The 17,369-nt window shown below is 35.3% G+C and overlaps 1 protein-coding gene across 3 annotated transcripts in view; it reads right to left on the reverse strand.

Annotated features, from left to right (window-relative positions):
* GALNT1 (polypeptide N-acetylgalactosaminyltransferase 1) overlaps nucleotides 1-17,369 on the reverse strand; it is a 174,220-nt gene that overhangs the window by 117,969 nt on the left and 38,882 nt on the right. For 2 of the 3 annotated variants that reach the window (XM_077135619.1, XM_077135621.1), the window contains exon 2: nucleotides 3,761-3,815. The gene's annotated coding sequence lies outside the window, so the exon portion shown is untranslated. Of the gene's footprint in view, nucleotides 1-3,760; nucleotides 3,816-8,943; nucleotides 9,118-17,369 lie in introns of those variants that run through there. The other variant, XM_077135620.1, reaches the window with a different exon arrangement.

A 17,369-nucleotide genomic window follows, 5' to 3' on the forward strand; every position in this document is an offset into this window, starting at 1 on the left:
TGGCTAAACAAACTGTGGTATATACATACGATGGAATATTATGCAGCTTTAAGACAAGATAAACTTATGAACCATGTAATAACATGGATGGACCTAGAGAATATTATGCTGAGTGAATCCAGCCAAAAACTAAAGGACAAATACTGTATGGTCCCACTGATGTGAACGGACATTCGAGAATAAACTTGAAATATGTCATTGGTAACAGAGTTCAGCAGGAGTCAGAAACAGGGTAAGACAATGGGTAATTGAAGCTGAAGGGATACAGACTGTGCAACAGGACTAGATACAAAAACTCAAAAATGGACAGCACAATAATACCTAATTGTAAAGTAATCATGTTAAAACACTGAATGAAGCTGCATCTGAGCTATAGGTTTTTGTTTTGTTTTGTGTTGTTTTGTTTTGATTTTACTATTATTACTTATTTTTTTCTCTATATTAACATTCTATATCTTTTTCGGTTATGTTGCTAGTTCTTCTAAACCAATGCAAATGTACTAAGAAATGATGATCATGCAGCTATGTGATGATGTTAAGAATTAATGATTGCATGTGTAGAATGGTATGATCTCTAAATGTTGGGTTAATTTCTTTTTTTCTGTTAATTAAAAAAAAAAAAAGAGAAGGGATAATTGGAGATGAAGGGATACAGACTGTACAACGGGACTGGATATAAAAACTCAGAAATGGACAGCACAATACTACCCAATTGTAATGCAATTATGTTAAAACACTGAATGAAGCACATGTGAGGTATAGGTTTTTTGTTTTTGTTTTTTTTGTTTTTTTTTCTTTCTATTATTGTTTTAATTCTTATTCTGTTGTCTTTTTATTTCTTTTTCTAAATCGATGCAAATGTACTAAGAAATGATGAATATGCAACTATGTGATGTTATTAAGAATTACTGATTGTACATGTACATTGAAATGATTTCTAATTGTTTTGTTAATTCTTTTTTTAATTAATAAAAAAAAAAAAAAAAAAAAAAAAAAGATTCCATGCTTAAATAAGTCAGTGAAATGTTACATATTTGCCCTGGTAGATTTAAATATGGCGTATTATCGCACTAAAATCTCTGTGAAGTTCTAAGATTCTAAAGAAATCCATTTAACTTTAACTCAAAACTTCCCACTTTCAAGCACAGAACTTTTCCCATCTACTTTGTCTTTCATTTTCAAGCAACAAAGAAGTAAAATTTGGTTCCAAATCCTAGAATCAGGTAATGTTTAAATTATGGGTAATTTTCCTTCTAAAAAAACATATTTCTGGAAATCTGCAACATTCATAAAAAAGGGATCCCACTGTTTTAAAAGCCTCTCAACAAGGAAGACCCTCCTCAAATGAAGTTTTATTTCATAACATCTTGATTTAACCGGTTGAAGTTGTCAACAAAAGTGGGAAATCCAACAGTTACCATTATATAAATCTCTAAAAGGCTCTACAAACTTTCCCTCAAAGAAGTGAAATTGATCGACTATTTCTATCATCAATTATTTTTTCTAAATTAGACCCTCATATTCTAAAGAAAATATCTAGTAGCAAATATTGCATTTTGTAAATACACAATTACTTCCTGTAGGATACTGAGAGGAAAGAATTAACATAGTCTAGTTTACTTGGTTCTGGCTTGTCTCTGGGGATGCCTGGAACCATGGCAATGACTACTGGCCAAACTCTTGAGAACAAAACTCCTGGAATGTTCACATAGTCACTGGCTAATAATAATGTTCTGTACGCCTGAGACAGGGGGTCAAAATGTACCAGGGTGTCAGCATTGTTTAAAGCAAACAGGAAGATTTATGATGTACACCTGATATCTGGTCTGAGGGCCCAAGCAAGACTGGTCACGAGGCAGGAATGTGCCTACGTGACCAGCTTCCTACCAGAACTCTGGATTGTAGTACTTGAGGGGGCTTCCCTGGGGAGTCATATCTTACACATGTTTCTGTGATTTGCAGCTGGGGAAAAAAGTATGTCTGCATGATCTTCACAGAGAGAGGACTTGGAAGCCTGTGTGTGATCTCTCTAGCTTTTGCTAGTATATGTCTTTTTTTCCTGCTGCTCCTGCACTATATCCTTTGCTGTAGTAATAAACCTTAGCTATGAGCACAATTTTATGCTGAGACACGTGAGTCCTTCCAGCAAATCACTAGAGGGCTGTCATGGGACCTTCAATACAGATACCGTTAAAAGAATTTGGTTTGCCATAACACTTATTTTTCTCATTTGTCAGAAGTCCTTAAACAAATAAATCAGTATACAGTAAAGAGTTAGCAGAGCAGGTCTGAGACTGCTATCCTTAGAAAGGTCTGCTTGTAAGGTTGGCCCTTTGGCTGACATCTGGGAACTTGAATGGTAAACAGTTTCCTACACTAACACAAAACTTACCCTAAGTGATAAGTGTGGTTAACTGTGCCTAGATTATTTGTACAAACAATATAGGGGAGTCTAGAATTTTGGTAAGTGTTTGGCAAATGTGACTAGCCCCAATAAAACCTTGGACAGTGAATGTTCTAATGAGCTTCACTGATAGACATTTCACGTGTTCTCACAATTAGTTGCTAGAGGAACTAAGAACATCATATGTGATTCCAGAGAGGGATGACTCTTGGCAATTTGTGCCTGGTTTTCTCCAAACTTCACCAGTGCACTTTTTCCCTTTGCTGACTGATTCATAACCTTTTGCTATAATAAACTTTAGTTATATGACTATATACTGTGTCCTCTTAGCCAATCACTGAACTTGGGGATGGTCTTGGGGAACCCCAATACAACCAGCATATTAAACGGAAGTGAGTGACTATTATGCCAAATGCTTACGTTAATTCTTACACTTATTATATGATGCTAGCAATGTTATTTTATCTGTACAAATCTGGGGTTATTTGTTTGTTTGTTTGTTTAGCCAGCTAGCTGGCATGGGCAGGCACCAGGAATTGAACCCAGGTCTCCAGCACAGCAGGTGAGAACTCTGCCAGCTGAGCCACCGTGGCCTGCCTTTTAAAATTTTTTTTTAATTAGAAAAACAATACCCACCTTACATCCCATTGCACTAAATTAAGTGAGGTAATACACAAAGCACTCACACATCACAGTATATAGTCAATAAATATTACATAGTATTTCTAGAGGTATTTTCTTAGATGAAACAAACTATGAGGACCTTTTACATGTGTGCTGATGCAATGAGAATTCAAAATGGCCATTTGGAGTACCACAAAGAGAAGCTCAGAGACACACTCTGACCCTGTATCTTCGACACTGCCTTTGTGAGTGATTTCCAGGCCACCTGCTAGATCACTGTGAACACTCAAGCAGGTTAAACCTTGTATAACAAATATCTGCTTCTGAACTGGTCTTCACTTAGCTTCACATCAACCTCCTTAATAAAAAGTTAATATACTAATTAATTGGTACTTGGGCTATGCTTGAAGGTTACATTTCTCAAATCATTAAAACTGGATTTTTAGTAAAAGTCATTCTCTCTCTTTTTTTTTTTTTCTTTTCAGGGAAATACAGTAATTCCTTTATTTCAGAAGACTTCTGTTGCACTGCATTTTCTGAAACTTACTGCCCTAGAGATACGACACCCTAGAGCACCACATCCCAAAGCAATAGTGCAAGTCATTCTCTTTTGTGTATCTGAGGCATCAAATCCAATCAACGTAGGAGTCCAAACACAAAGAGCTATGACTCCCAATGCAATGAGAAACAAATAAAAACCCTGAAGTCATTTACTCCCAACTATCAACTTACCCCAAAGTTGTTTTTCAATTGAATTCATATCCCAAATCCATATGTCCCACATCTCCTGTTGAGAAATAAATTTCCTAAAATCAGTTTATTATGGAATTATTCTATCCTCCCTTCTAATGTTAGCTGCCCTGTTCTACCGGACTGTAATAATAAGTTTCACAGGGGCAAGCCCTAAGATCGAAGGCTTGGTCTATTAAATTGGTTGCCCAAAACACTTGAGAAAGTATCTAGAATTCCCCAGGAGGGGAAGTTTAATTTTTCCACATTTTTCTCCAGTCAGGACTTCTTTTATTGAGACAAAAATAAACCTGCATTTGTTTAAAGCATTTTTTTGTTTCAATTTCTTAAAACTTTTAGTTTTATTTTTATTGTTGACACTATTACAGATTGATAGAACAACCATGACCATATTAACACACCAAAAACCTGTGCCCAGAAACAAGATGGAGAAAATATATCAAGATGTTAATCACAGTCTTCGGATGGTGAAAATATGGGTGAGTTTCTCTTCTACATTTCTGCAACTTCAAAGTTTCTATAATGAACATGTACTGTGTTGATAATGGAAATATGCGTAACAAAGATGCACTATCAAAACACTTTAATATAAAGACCATTCAAGGAAACTGAGGCAAAATATTTAACCGAAATTCCACACAACTATTTCTCAGTTGTTTTCCACATTTCTTCCCATCTTTGACTCTACGTGTACTTCTAGTGACACCCGAAGAATCAGAGACCGGTGCACAGAAACAAGCCGAAGCAAACAGATCAAGATGTTAACAGTAGTTGGTGTTGGGAATATGGGTGATCTGTTTCTTCTGTGTTACTGAATTTTCCAAAGTTTTTTATGAGTACGTATTATATCTGTAGTGGAAAATACATATATAAACTTTATTACCACAACACCAAAGACTACTGAAAGAATCGGAGACAAAATATTTAACCATAATCCCACACATCTTTTTTTTTTTTTTTTGCAGGAGAGGAAAGCATCAGGATCTTTTAGATGTAGCTGAGCCTAATACTAATTGACACAAGCAAGTAGACAAAATGCTAAGGATAAGGCATGAGGAAGAGGTTAACACATGCTTGTTCCTTATCTCGTCTCCTGTACTTTTCCATGTCTTAAATTTTTTCTTAGTAAAAAACTATCTTTTATTCCTCAGACTTTAAACAGAGACTCTCAAGCATTACCCACTGGTTGGCCCACAGACCAAACCAAAACGCAAAGCCAACATGACAAAGTGGCCAACCAGAGTGAATCAAGAATTCACTAGAAATTTGTTAACCACATTCTGAGAGCACAGACAGTTCCTATACTATTGCCACCAGTACTGCCTTTGCCAGTCTGGATAACAAACAAGACTGTAAGATCCCGCAGTCTCTTGGCTTTGGGCTAGGCATAAGCGTAGAAACAATTTGCAGACTAAATGGAAATCTCTGGTACCTCCCTTTCCCCTATTTTTCCTTCTCCATGCATTCCCCAGAGCTCAGGGGCATACTTTTCCTCCTCCACAAATGGATCATCTGGGAGGTGAGAAGAAAGGAAAATTATCAAAGGGCAGTACCCTCAGAACTTTGTCTTTCGCAGCTGCAAATGTGAAGGTCCTGTGGGTCCTCATCTGGACCAAGTTGGAGAACAACTTCACGTAAAACATTGTCTGGTGTGACCTGGATATTAAACTTCAGTGAACTTTCAGGATTTAAAAAGTTTTAAAATGTGCTCAACCGACCATTTCAAAACAGAAATTTGGGGTGAGGGCAGATCTTAGATTTTGGTCCGAAATAATGGCCTAGAAATATTTTAGATAACATGTGAAAAACAATAATAAAACAGAACACTGTTCATTTCACATGTTACAGAAAGACAGTGTTCCAGTTAGCCATGAATTCTACTTCACAGGTACCACAAACTGCAAAACCCACATACCCTTCATTTCTTTTCCTTACCTAGTCAGCAGTTTAGAATACAGTATTTTCTATTATTTTGGTTTTCTCCTTAATGCCATTTAATGTCATTCCTTAGCTTATAACTATTATTATTCTGCACTCTCTCTTGAAGATTTTACTTAACTTTCTGATCCCTTGTCTTTTGTTTCTGTGAAAAGCTACAATGCTGCTCTCCTGTAGTCTCAGGTTGCTTCTTCATTGATACTAGTTGAGATCTATATTAACAGATAGCATCAAAAGGGCCTTTTCTTGGGATTTTTTTTCAATTCTTTGGGGGCAGATTATAGCATTTGCTTCCTGCTCTCAGAACCAAAAACAACAACAATTATAACCAAAAACACTGCAATTAAGCTGTTATTTATTTAGCAACATAACAAAGTTAAAAGTAAACTGTTGAAAAAGTTCCTGAAGTAACTATGCTATTTAATTCATGTCAATAACTGAAAACATTTTTTCTGCATTAAGAAAAATTCCATCTAATTCTCAAAATTGCATTCTGCTAAAATTTCTAAAAACTTGGGTTATCTTTCCTTTCCTGCTTAAATACACTAAACAGTTGCACATGTTTGTCCTTATTACTGATAAAAAATAACTAAAAATTCTTTTCAAATGGCATTTCTCTACTTCAGCTTTAGAGAATTTAAGAATTAAGTTCATTCACGAGCAGTCTTTTCCTAATGCACATATTATTACAGCCAAGTTTCATCTTCCTTCCTTCAACTACAAATTCAAGTGGGATAACTATAAAATGTTTAAAGCTATGTTTAAAGAGTATCAAAGGGCATACTTTTTAATGAATAAAAAATAACTTTACAAGGCGGTGAGACGGTGGTTCAGTGGCAGAATTCTAGTCTGCCACGCTGGAGAACCAGGTTCAATTCCCAGTGCCAGCTCATGCAAAAAAATAACAAATAAAAATAACTTCACAGCTTTTTAAATATATCCTAAAAGTACTACTGCACATACACTACCTCGATGCACTACAGAGAGCAGTTCAATTAAACTATAACTTTACTTTTGCCTTTTGCCATGCTGTTAACTGAAATAGTGCCCTTTTATACTTTAAGTGCCTGAGTCCCCATCCCTACCCCCACCCCCAACCCCCTAAAAAGGAACTGTAAAGCATTCTTCCCGGAGAAGATGAAACACTTAACTGATAAAGTTTATGGTTTCATTATAAAGAATTTTAATACTGAGGGAAAGTTATAAAAAGAGAAAAGAAAGGGGGAAAAGAGAGAGGAATAATAAAAACTAGGTATTGTATTATTTCTCTGTAAAGAAGAGCTTTTTCATAATAACCAAATATGTGGGTCCTGTTTTATATCGGAGTCTAACCAACTCAAAAACACATTTTAGGGAAGAAGGAGGAGGTATAACCGAGAAAATGAGATTTAACAAATGCGTATGGCTGCTGAATCACTATATTAATATTCCTTCTAGTCTCTAGTGTTTTGGAGCAGCTAGAAGGAAAAAATATGAGATGATGGAACAGGAGCCCAAGACAAATTCTGGGATATGTTCTGTAAGTATTTATTGAAGTGTGCTTTGAAAACTATTGCTTTTTTCTTTCTTTGTTTTGTATGTATCTTATATTTTACAATAAAAAAAGTTTAAAAAACATAAACACACACTTTAGGAACCACTGGGGAAATCTGACTATGGACTGAATATTAGATAATACTAGGAAATTGTTAATTTTATTAGGAATGAAAATGGCTTTGTGTTTATATACAAAAAAGTCCTCATTTTTAAAAGATTCATACTGAAGATTATTACAGGTAAAAATGACATGATGTCTCATATCTTTAAAATAATAGGGCTTGGGGGTAGGGGAAAAAGAGGAAGATTGAGAGGTGAAGCAAGTATGGCAAAATCTTGGTCTTTGTTGACTCTGGAGGATGTGACAGATTTAAGGGGGTTCTTTTAACTATTCCTTCTATTTTTATACATATTAGAATTTTTTTAAACACAAAGTTTAAAAAAGGAATCACTTTTAAATGTGTTTCAGAAAGGTAAAAGCTAAATTAGAATTACCAGTAGATTTAACATCCTACTTTGGTAGGCCAAATATTGCAAACACAGGTGTTTGGGGAACAAAACCAAAGGCATGTATACCTTCATTCATTCAAATTTAATAAGCATCTATTTACCATATGCCAAGCACTTTTGCCTACACTGGGAGAACAAAGAAGAGCTCGTTTCCCAGCTGCTAAAACAAATAGCATACAATGGGTTGGATTAACAAAAGGAATTTATTGGCTCACAGTTTCAGAAACCAGAAGGCTTTCTTCCTCCTGGGATGAATTTCTTCTGACTGGCTGGCAATCTCTGAGGTTCTTGGGCTTTTCTGTCACATGGCAATGTATATGGAGGTGTCATCTCCTTTCTCTCTGGCTTCCGTTGACTTCCAGCTTCTGGCTGCTCCCCATGGCTACCTCTTTCTTGTCCAATTTCCTTTGCTTATAGGGACTCCAGCCACACTGGACTAAGGACACACCTTAATGAAGAACATCTTCAAAGGTTCTGTTTACAAATGGATCCACACCCACTGGACCTAGGGGTTGAAACCTGAAGATGCCTTTTGTGGGGCATGATTCAATCTCCAACATTGCCCTTAGAGAGACAGGTAATATGAGTAACTGTGATAAAGAAATCTAGGTATTCAGATAGAAGAGCATGAGAGCACCGGCCATAGACAGAAGAAGATGTAGCAGGATGTGTCTGAAAGCCTGCAATGTACCATATGCATTACATTCAGGTATCACTGCTGCTCAAATGGGAGAGGAACTACTCATTAAGTTTTGTATGTTTTAATATCAGACCTTACTCCACCCTAAGTGAGTCAGAATCTATGAATATTGAGTTCATCTATGGGTGCTTATGTATTTAGGTAATTTTATCCTAACAACAACCTTTGACATGGGTTTTATCTTATTTTTCGGCTGAGGAAGGTGAAGTATTGGAAGTTCAGGGATGGGGAGATCAACATTTAGAGAACTGAAAGTTCTGAGAGGTCAGAGAGAATCTGGAGAATGCCATCATAAACTAAAAGAGGATAGATATCTGGGAAAGAACTCTTGGACAATGCTAAATTTTAAAAAGGCCAAGTGATATACTGGAAGCTGTTTCTGCCAAGGATTTAGCAAACTACAATAATTGAGCTTGGTAATTCAAACACGACACTAAAACATCCAAGAGTCTTAAAACTTCAGAGGGAGGACATTTCGTACCTCAGTATTAGTCACATTAGCCATAGACAGTGCAAGAGGAGTTTCCAAAACAATAAAGGTGACCCTTTCTCTTAATAGGGATATAAGTCCAAAACTCCTAAAAGGAGGAGAAGGAAAGCATAACAATTACTGAGCAATTACTATGCGCCAAGTACTTTAAGAGGCATTATATAACATAATCCTCCCAACATCCCAAAGGGTATTATTATGGTCTCCATTTTAAAAATAAGAAAACTGATACCTTTATAAGTAAGAAATTTGGCCAAAGTCAAAAGAGAGAATTCAAAATTAGTCAAGTCTCAGTAACCATGATAAAACCATAAATCTGTACCTTTTATATTGTCCCCCTCTGTATGTAAATAAATGGAATCATGCTGTTATATATTCCTAGCAACCCTTTAAATCCAAAATTATGTTTTTATGACTCACTCATTTTGAAGTATTAATACTCCTTTTTTATTTAGTGCCATAGAGCAAGGGTCAGCAAACTACTATTTTTGTAAACAAAATTTTATGGGGACACAGCCACATCAATTCATTTATGTACAGTTTATTCTACCTTTATACTTTGTTATAAATACCTTCCCATTTGGGCTACTCTACACTCTTTTGGGGATAAAGAAAAAAACAAAAGAACTTAACTTTAACATAGACAAATTTATTAATCTTTCCCTTCAACAACTGTACTTTTGGCATCTAATTAAGAAATCCTGTGGTCAAAGAACACTCTTTAATACTTTATTCTAAAGGATTAAGTTTTGTCTTTCACATTTAAGTTTTTAATCCATCTGGGATTGATATTTTTATATGGCATGAAATAAGAAATCAATTTTTTTTCTTCAGTGTGGGTAAACCTTAATTCCAACATCATTTAAAGAGTGCTCCAATCCTACTTGATTTGTAATATCATCTAACCAGATTTCAATGCATGCACAACTGTTCTGTTTCTTGCCTCAATTCCCTTCCATTATATAGTTGTCTGTCCTTGCCCTATTACTACACTATCACAATTTTTAAAATTTTACATTAAGTCTAAAAATCTGGTAGGACAAGCAATCATCAGGAGTATCTTTGGTATCGTAGGTATTCTTGGACCTTTGCTTTTTCAAATAAATTTTAGATTTAACTTAAGTTCCACAAAAGCAAACAAATAAAACCACACCCTAAAGGATCCTCACTGGAACTCCACTAAATTTATATACGAATTACAGGTTAATATATTTACAAACAAGTTGTACCCATGGACATTTATGCAGGTCTTCTTTAAGTCTTTCGATACATTTTTATTAACTTACTATACAAAGATCTTACCACCTCCTTTTATATTTATTCCCAGGTAGCTTTTTCTTTTGCTATTATAACATAATTTTATTATATTTTCAATTGTATATTGCTTGTTAAGAGTAACAAAAACTTTATTATATTGACCTAATATTCAGCAACTTGATAAACTATTATAAAGCCTAAAAATTATCTGTATATTCCTTTGAATAATCTATACAGATATTAATATTTACTATAATAGATATTCATATTTACTATAAGGAGTGAGCATTTTGTACCTTCCTCATAACCTCGTAACTTTTTCTTGTCTTATGGCACTGGCTGGCACTGCCAAGGCAATTTTGGAAAGATGTGACAGGGGGCACCCCCGCTCACTTTTAAAGGAATGTTTTTAATATTTTTCTATTAAGTATGATGTTTGTTGAAGGGTTTTTTAATTAAAAATTTTTTTTATTGTGAAATATAACATTTATAAAAAAGTGATATATTTCAAAGTATATTTTAACAAGTAGTTTTAATAAATTTCAAAGTATGGGATGGGTTATAATTCCACAACTTCAAGTGTTTCCTTCTAGCTGCTCTAAGACACTGGAGACTAAAAAGAAATATCAATATAATTATTCAGTAGTCATACACACTTGTTAAATCCTATCTTCTCTATTAGAACTCATCCTTCTCTTTTGATCCTTCTCCCAATCTTTAGTGATATTTGGGCAGTGACCATTCTAACTTCTTCATGTTGAAAAGGGGTGTTGACCCTATGGGGTAGGGAGATGCAACTGGCTGATGCTCTAGAGACTAGTAATTCTGGGGTTCTGGGCTTATCTAGCCTAGGAACCATTTGGACGTTTCAGTTTCTGAAAAATAAATTTCATGAGTGAAGCTTTTACAGCATCTCAGATAGAGTATTGGATATTCTTTAGGGTTTACAGGAATACTGTTGGTTGGGGCTTGGCATACTATGGTAATTAGCAATCTCTAGTTGAAGCTTGAATAAGAGTAACCTCCAGAATAGTTTCTAGACTCTATGTGAAATCTCTTAGCCACTGATACTTTATTTTGTTATATTTCTTTCTACCTTTTGGTCAGGTAGACATTGTCGATCCCATGGTGGCAAAGTCATGCTCATCGCTAGGAGGCATGTCCCACATTACCAGGGAGATTTACATCCCTGGATATCATATCTCATGTAGAGGGGAAGGTAATGATTTCACTCCCAGAACTGGGCTTAGAGAGAGGCCACATCTAAGCAACAAAAGTGGTTCTCTAGAAGTAACTCTTGGGCATTATTATAGGTGGGCTTAGTGTCTGTTACAGACATAAGTTTCATAAGAGCAAGCCTGGCTTTGGCCTATTAACTTGGGAGTCCCTAATGGTTGTGAGAGTATCAGGGATTTCCCAGGTGGAGAAGTGTGATAATTCCATATTTTTTCTCCAGTCCTTCATGGGACTTTGTCAATACTTTTAAATTATCTTATGCAGTTCTTCTGAATGTTAAATCTAATCTAGAAGGTAATTTGTCCAATTATATCTCATTCTGTCTTTTATGGAGGTTTTCTTCCTTTCATAAGAAGAATCAAATTTGAAGCTGAATTAAGTCACACCTTAAAATATTTGGCTCCAGATGCCAATGTTCTAAGAAATAATCATGGTGATGAATATTCAACTATGTGATGATATTGTGAGTCACTGATTATATACCAAGAATGGAATGTTAATATGTTAGGAATGTTTGTGTTTATATGTTGTTTTTTTCAATAAAAATATTTTTAGAAAAATATATGTGACTCCAAAACAAAGACAGTTTTCAGTTCTGAAATTATTTTTACTGCTTTCCTTACATCTCTTAAAAGGAATGCAGTAAAGCTAGATCTTATATTTTATATAAAACTGTTATAATTATATATAAGAAATGGTCTTTTTTTAAAATGATTCAGTGGAGACATTGAATTAATGTTCCAGCACATTTTACGTTGTCTGTCAGAAAAAAACTCACAAAAAGCAGAGCCTACAAAACTTAAAGACAGGATTTACTTGTAAAAAGAGAAGTTTTATAGGAACTGTGCTTGTGACCCTTTTTTCAAGCAAAAAAAAAAAAGGAGAGAAATGGTTTCACACAGAAACAATACAAAGTAGAGAATGCTCCCCAAGGCATACAAATATAATATTCTAACACAGCAACATACTAGGACCCACTAGTGGATAGGATGCTTAAAGCACTGTCCAAGCTCTAGTCTTTTTGACAGCTGCCATTCTCCACTCCACAAACCACGATAATTCCTTAGTATTGTCATGTAATTAGACCTTCCAATTCCCAAAAGTTAACTTCTTCCCACCTCCTTACTTCTGCCTGATAATGTACTGGGTCTTAAGTGAATTGCATTTCATATACTCTCAAATGTGCTAAGATAAATTGTCTTTTAGAAAATCTGAGTTAATGTTCAATAACACAAACATTTCTATAAGGTTGCTGCAAATTTCAGTAAATTTTCTTACTGATTTCTGGAAAACTGGAAAAATTTTATGCCCAAGAAACAAAACTAGGTCTCTGGTTGCAATTAAATCTTTTTTTGTGAAAGCAAAGCAATGATCATACACTTAAAGGACAATAGCCTTGATAAAATATTAATACTAATATTTCAATGGTTAAAATGTAAATAGTAAGCTATATCTAAGAAGCCATTAAATAAAATACTGTAAGTTAACATATAGTAGAGTGGAAAATCCTCAAAGTATGCTCATCTGCCTCACTCACTGTCACACAATATTCCTACCATGAAGGTATTGATCCTTTTTCTCATTAATTTTTTGTTTTGGAAAATGGTTATTTTTCATAAAAATATGTCTCTTAAGTTAACATATAATGGATTTATTGCATGAACTAATTTTTTTAATTTCTAGATTTTAATCTCTAATTTGGTAAATATCAATAAATAGAACACAAAACAGGAGCTCTTTGGGATCCTCAATCATTTTGAATAATTTTAATACTAATTTAAAGAGTATAAACGGGGTCTAGAGAGGGCAGGCCATGGTGGCTCAACAGGCAGAGTTCTCGCCTGCCATGCCGGAGACTGAGGTTTGATTCCCAGTGCCTGCCCATGCGAAAAAAAAAAGGGGGGGGGGGGGGCAGTGTCTAGAGAACAATAAGACTGAGAACCACTAGCCCATAGGACATATCCAAAATTCAGAGCATGACATATTCATTCCACAAACATTTATTAAATCCTAACTTCATGCTAGGTTCTAGAGATACAGCAATAAGCAAGACAGACAAGGTTCTTCCTGTCATGAAACTGCTGTCAAGTGTTGGGATACAGATAATAAACAAACAAACAAAAAAACTACAAAGTATCAGCTAGATGCTTCATAACGAAATAAAAGGGGGAGCTGATGGGTCAGCAAGTGACTGCGCAGCTACTCTACAGTGGGTGGTCGGGAAACGCTTCTCTGAGGAGCCACTGATGAGATCTGAACAGCAAGGAGCAGCCACAAGAAAGGGGCTCTTGGGACTCCACCTTGTACCAACCACACTTTCAGCTTCCACTTTACACCTCTGCATGTGCCCTGTTCTTCAGTCACATCCAACCAATCCTACTTCCCCAAATATGCTATGCTTTCTCATGCTTCCATGTCTCCACATCTGCTATTTCTTCTGTCTGAAGATGTCTCCCCTTACCTGTGTCTCTGCCCAACTCTGATTCCTCAAGACTCAGGTCAAAGCTCTATGTAGGTAGATGTTTTGCATCTGCAGCATCCAGGGCTATGCCTGCCAACACACTGAAAGGACTTGAGGAACCTGTCCTCACCTCCTAATGACTTCCCCCTGTATGCCCCTCTACTAAGGTCATCACACAGTTGTATTTTTGTACGCCGAAATCACCCACTTGACTGAGTCTCTGGAGGCATGTCTGAACTCACAGTGTTTAGCACAGTGCCCAGTCTACAGCGGTCAGTGCTGAATAAATATCAGATAAATGACTAAATCACTGAATCACATTTTTATTTTAACTATAGCTATTTTTATTCCTAATCTCTTAGAGGCAGAATTACGTCTGATTCACTTTTCTATCACCCACTGAGTCTAATGCAGGACCTTCTATATTACATATACTCTCCATAAATGTTCATCAGATTATCAAATTGAATTTATTCTGTATAGCACTTTATAATTTTAAAGTCATTTTGTAAAGGGTAATATACTCAAACACGAATATGCCTGTTCTGTTTCTACCTTAATGATGTAAGAGGTGGCTGGTATCCACATTAAGGGAATCACTATTTAAGGGAAGCAAGGCACCACTCCTCGTTAAACACTGGACTGTAGGAGTTAGCCAAAAACTGGGAGTTTAAGTAGAGCAGATCTAGCATTTCAGCTGGCAACTGCAAGCAACAAACAAGGCAGTAAAAGATAATCCCCAAGTTATTTTATGTAGAAGGAGGCTAGTTTGTATTGTTTCTAAATCTGCTGATCTGATTTTTGTTATGAGAGGCACTCTGCCTTAACTTTCTGTAACTCCATCATATTTTTAACTTTCACATGTCACAAATAGTTTGTTTAGTCATACATTTTTCTAGTGGTTCTCTTCAGCTGGCCATGCAATGAAGTTACCTGAGCTCGCAGTGCTAGAAGACAAGGCCTAATTGATATTACCTCTGATATAAAACACCATATAAAATTGGGTATGCTACTGAAATAAGATAAAGGTCCCCCAGAGGTAACTATCCTAAGGTAAACATTCAAGTTTTTAAATGATTTAACTAGCTAGCTGCTATCAATTATTTCTCAGCAATCACGCAGTGTTACCTAAATTTGAAGTGAATTCGCAAAATCAAAACACTATTTTATTATTACTGCCTAATAAAATTAATTAATTTATTTTAAAAGCTGAAGTAGTAGGGGTGCATACAGGTTTTTTAAATATTGTGAAATAAATATACAAAAAAGCAATATATCTCAAAGTACGTTTTAACAAGTAGTTATAGAAAAGATTTCAAAGTTTAGTTTGGGTTACAGTTTCAAAACTTCAGGTTTTTCTTTCCAGCTACTCCAAGACACTGGGGACTAAAAAGAAGCGTCAATATAATGATTCATTAGTCATACTCATTAGTTAAATCTCAACTTTTCTATTATCACCCCTTCTCCTTTGCTCCTCAATTTTTAGGGATATCTGGATTATGCCCATTCTAACTTTGTTCATGGTAAAAAGGGTGTCAACAATATGGGATAGGAGGATGGAACTGGCTGATGCTTTTGGAGACTTGCACCTCTGGGTTTCAGGACTTACCTGGCCTAGAAACCATCTGAAGGTTTTAGGTTTCTGAAAAGTAAACTTAATATGTGCAACTTTTGTAGGATCTCAGATACAGCCTGGGTGTTCTTTAGGGTTAATAGGAATGATGATGGTTGTGGTTTGGCAATTAGCAATATCTAACAGTAGGTTTTTAATAACAAATACAAGTCAGTTATTCTCTGTATCCTCCAAGCAATAAGATATCTGTCACACTTACATCAGAATGGATGGAAGGTCCTCTGCTACTCTTCCTTCTCCTTTTGGGGAGTCCTTTCAAGGCCCATTAGAGCTCTCAGAAAATTTACAGGATAATAAAAGAAATTTAAAGGATGGAAGGTCCTCTGCTACTCTTCCTTCTCCTTTTGGGGAGTCCTTTCAAGGCCCATTAGAGCTCTCAGAAAATTTACAGGATAATAAAAGAAATTTAAACCTCAACCAATAAATTGAGCCACAGGACAGCAACTATGAAAAAGACTGAGAAAAAAAACATTGAAGGGATAAAAACAATTCAGGGTAAAATTCTTTTAAGATTATTTATTTCAACTACCCATGCCATTATTTTTACAACCACTATGAATATCTGATCATTATTTTAAATTGCACTGTGTTAGCATGCCCAAAGATTTAAAGGTGGAAAAAATGAAAACCTTTAGAAGCATACATTTTTTAATGTTGAGGTTTTGGTTTTACTATACTGCACCAATTTATCAACATCTTGTATATAAATGCTACACATTCTCATCTACAAAAGGAGGAACTTATACTAAATAGAGATTTCTTTGCTGGGCTGGCTTCATGGTCATGCAACCTGTGCAGTCAAACAAGGGCCCCACAGTTTGGGGTTAATGTTCTGCTATTGCCACCTTGAAATTTTTAATAGTTTTTGAACAAGGGGACCTACCTACATTTTCACTTTCACTGGACCCTACAAATCCTAAAGCTGGTTCTGGTTCCTTGAAATTCTAACATTCTGTGATTCTATAAAAGCAAACTTAAGTGGGCCAAAGCACAATGAAGATAAAAAAAATAACAAAACTGAACTGACCTGCATTTCAATAGTTTCAGAATAATGACTTTCAGAATTATTTTCTACCTCCATCAAAAAGAATCAAATGTAAATTCAAGATAAGCCAAATTCTAAAGAAAAATTTTATTTCTATATGTAAAAACATTAAGTATTATCTGGGATATCATTAAAGTATATTCTCAAAGTAGAGAGAGAGAGAGATCTAAAGGGATTAACATTAAGCAAAGAGCAAGAAGCTGATTCTTATCAGTATAAAAAAATACACACACACAAAAAACAATAATTTATGTGGTCTCCTAGTCACAACTCTCACCCAGCCCAGATGCTTCTGGTGTTCTCTGTTTTTTGGACCCTTCGTTTTTTGAAATAATTCTCTTACAGGAAAATATATTTTGACAGTCCCTGCTGTTAAACCTACAGTTAATATAAATAAACTATTATGCATAGCAGTGGCTTTCACTCATACATGTAATAAGTAATCTGACAGAGCCAACAGAGAAGAGGCTCAATGCCAGCAATGGGTTCCAGGTAAAATTATCCAACAGAAAACCCCATTTTAAGGAAGAGCTATAAAGAACAAAGCTACTTCCAATTCCAGCAAATGGACTGCAGGAATGTTTTATTAATCTCATATCATCCTATACATTCTGCATAAGCACTTTAATTTACCTGAATTTTTGTATAAGACTTCAATTTCAACTTACGCTTACTAGGTAGATACACTCTAAAATACCACTAATGTCAACCAAAGATAAACTTCCTAAAAAAAAAAGCAGAAAGAAAGGAAATGGTGATTAGATTTAAAGTAAGATAAAGTTACT

Source organism: Tamandua tetradactyla, chromosome 18 (genome assembly GCF_023851605.1).
Source record: "Tamandua tetradactyla isolate mTamTet1 chromosome 18, mTamTet1.pri, whole genome shotgun sequence".
In the NCBI taxonomy this organism is placed as follows: Eukaryota; Metazoa; Chordata; class Mammalia; order Pilosa; family Myrmecophagidae; genus Tamandua; species Tamandua tetradactyla.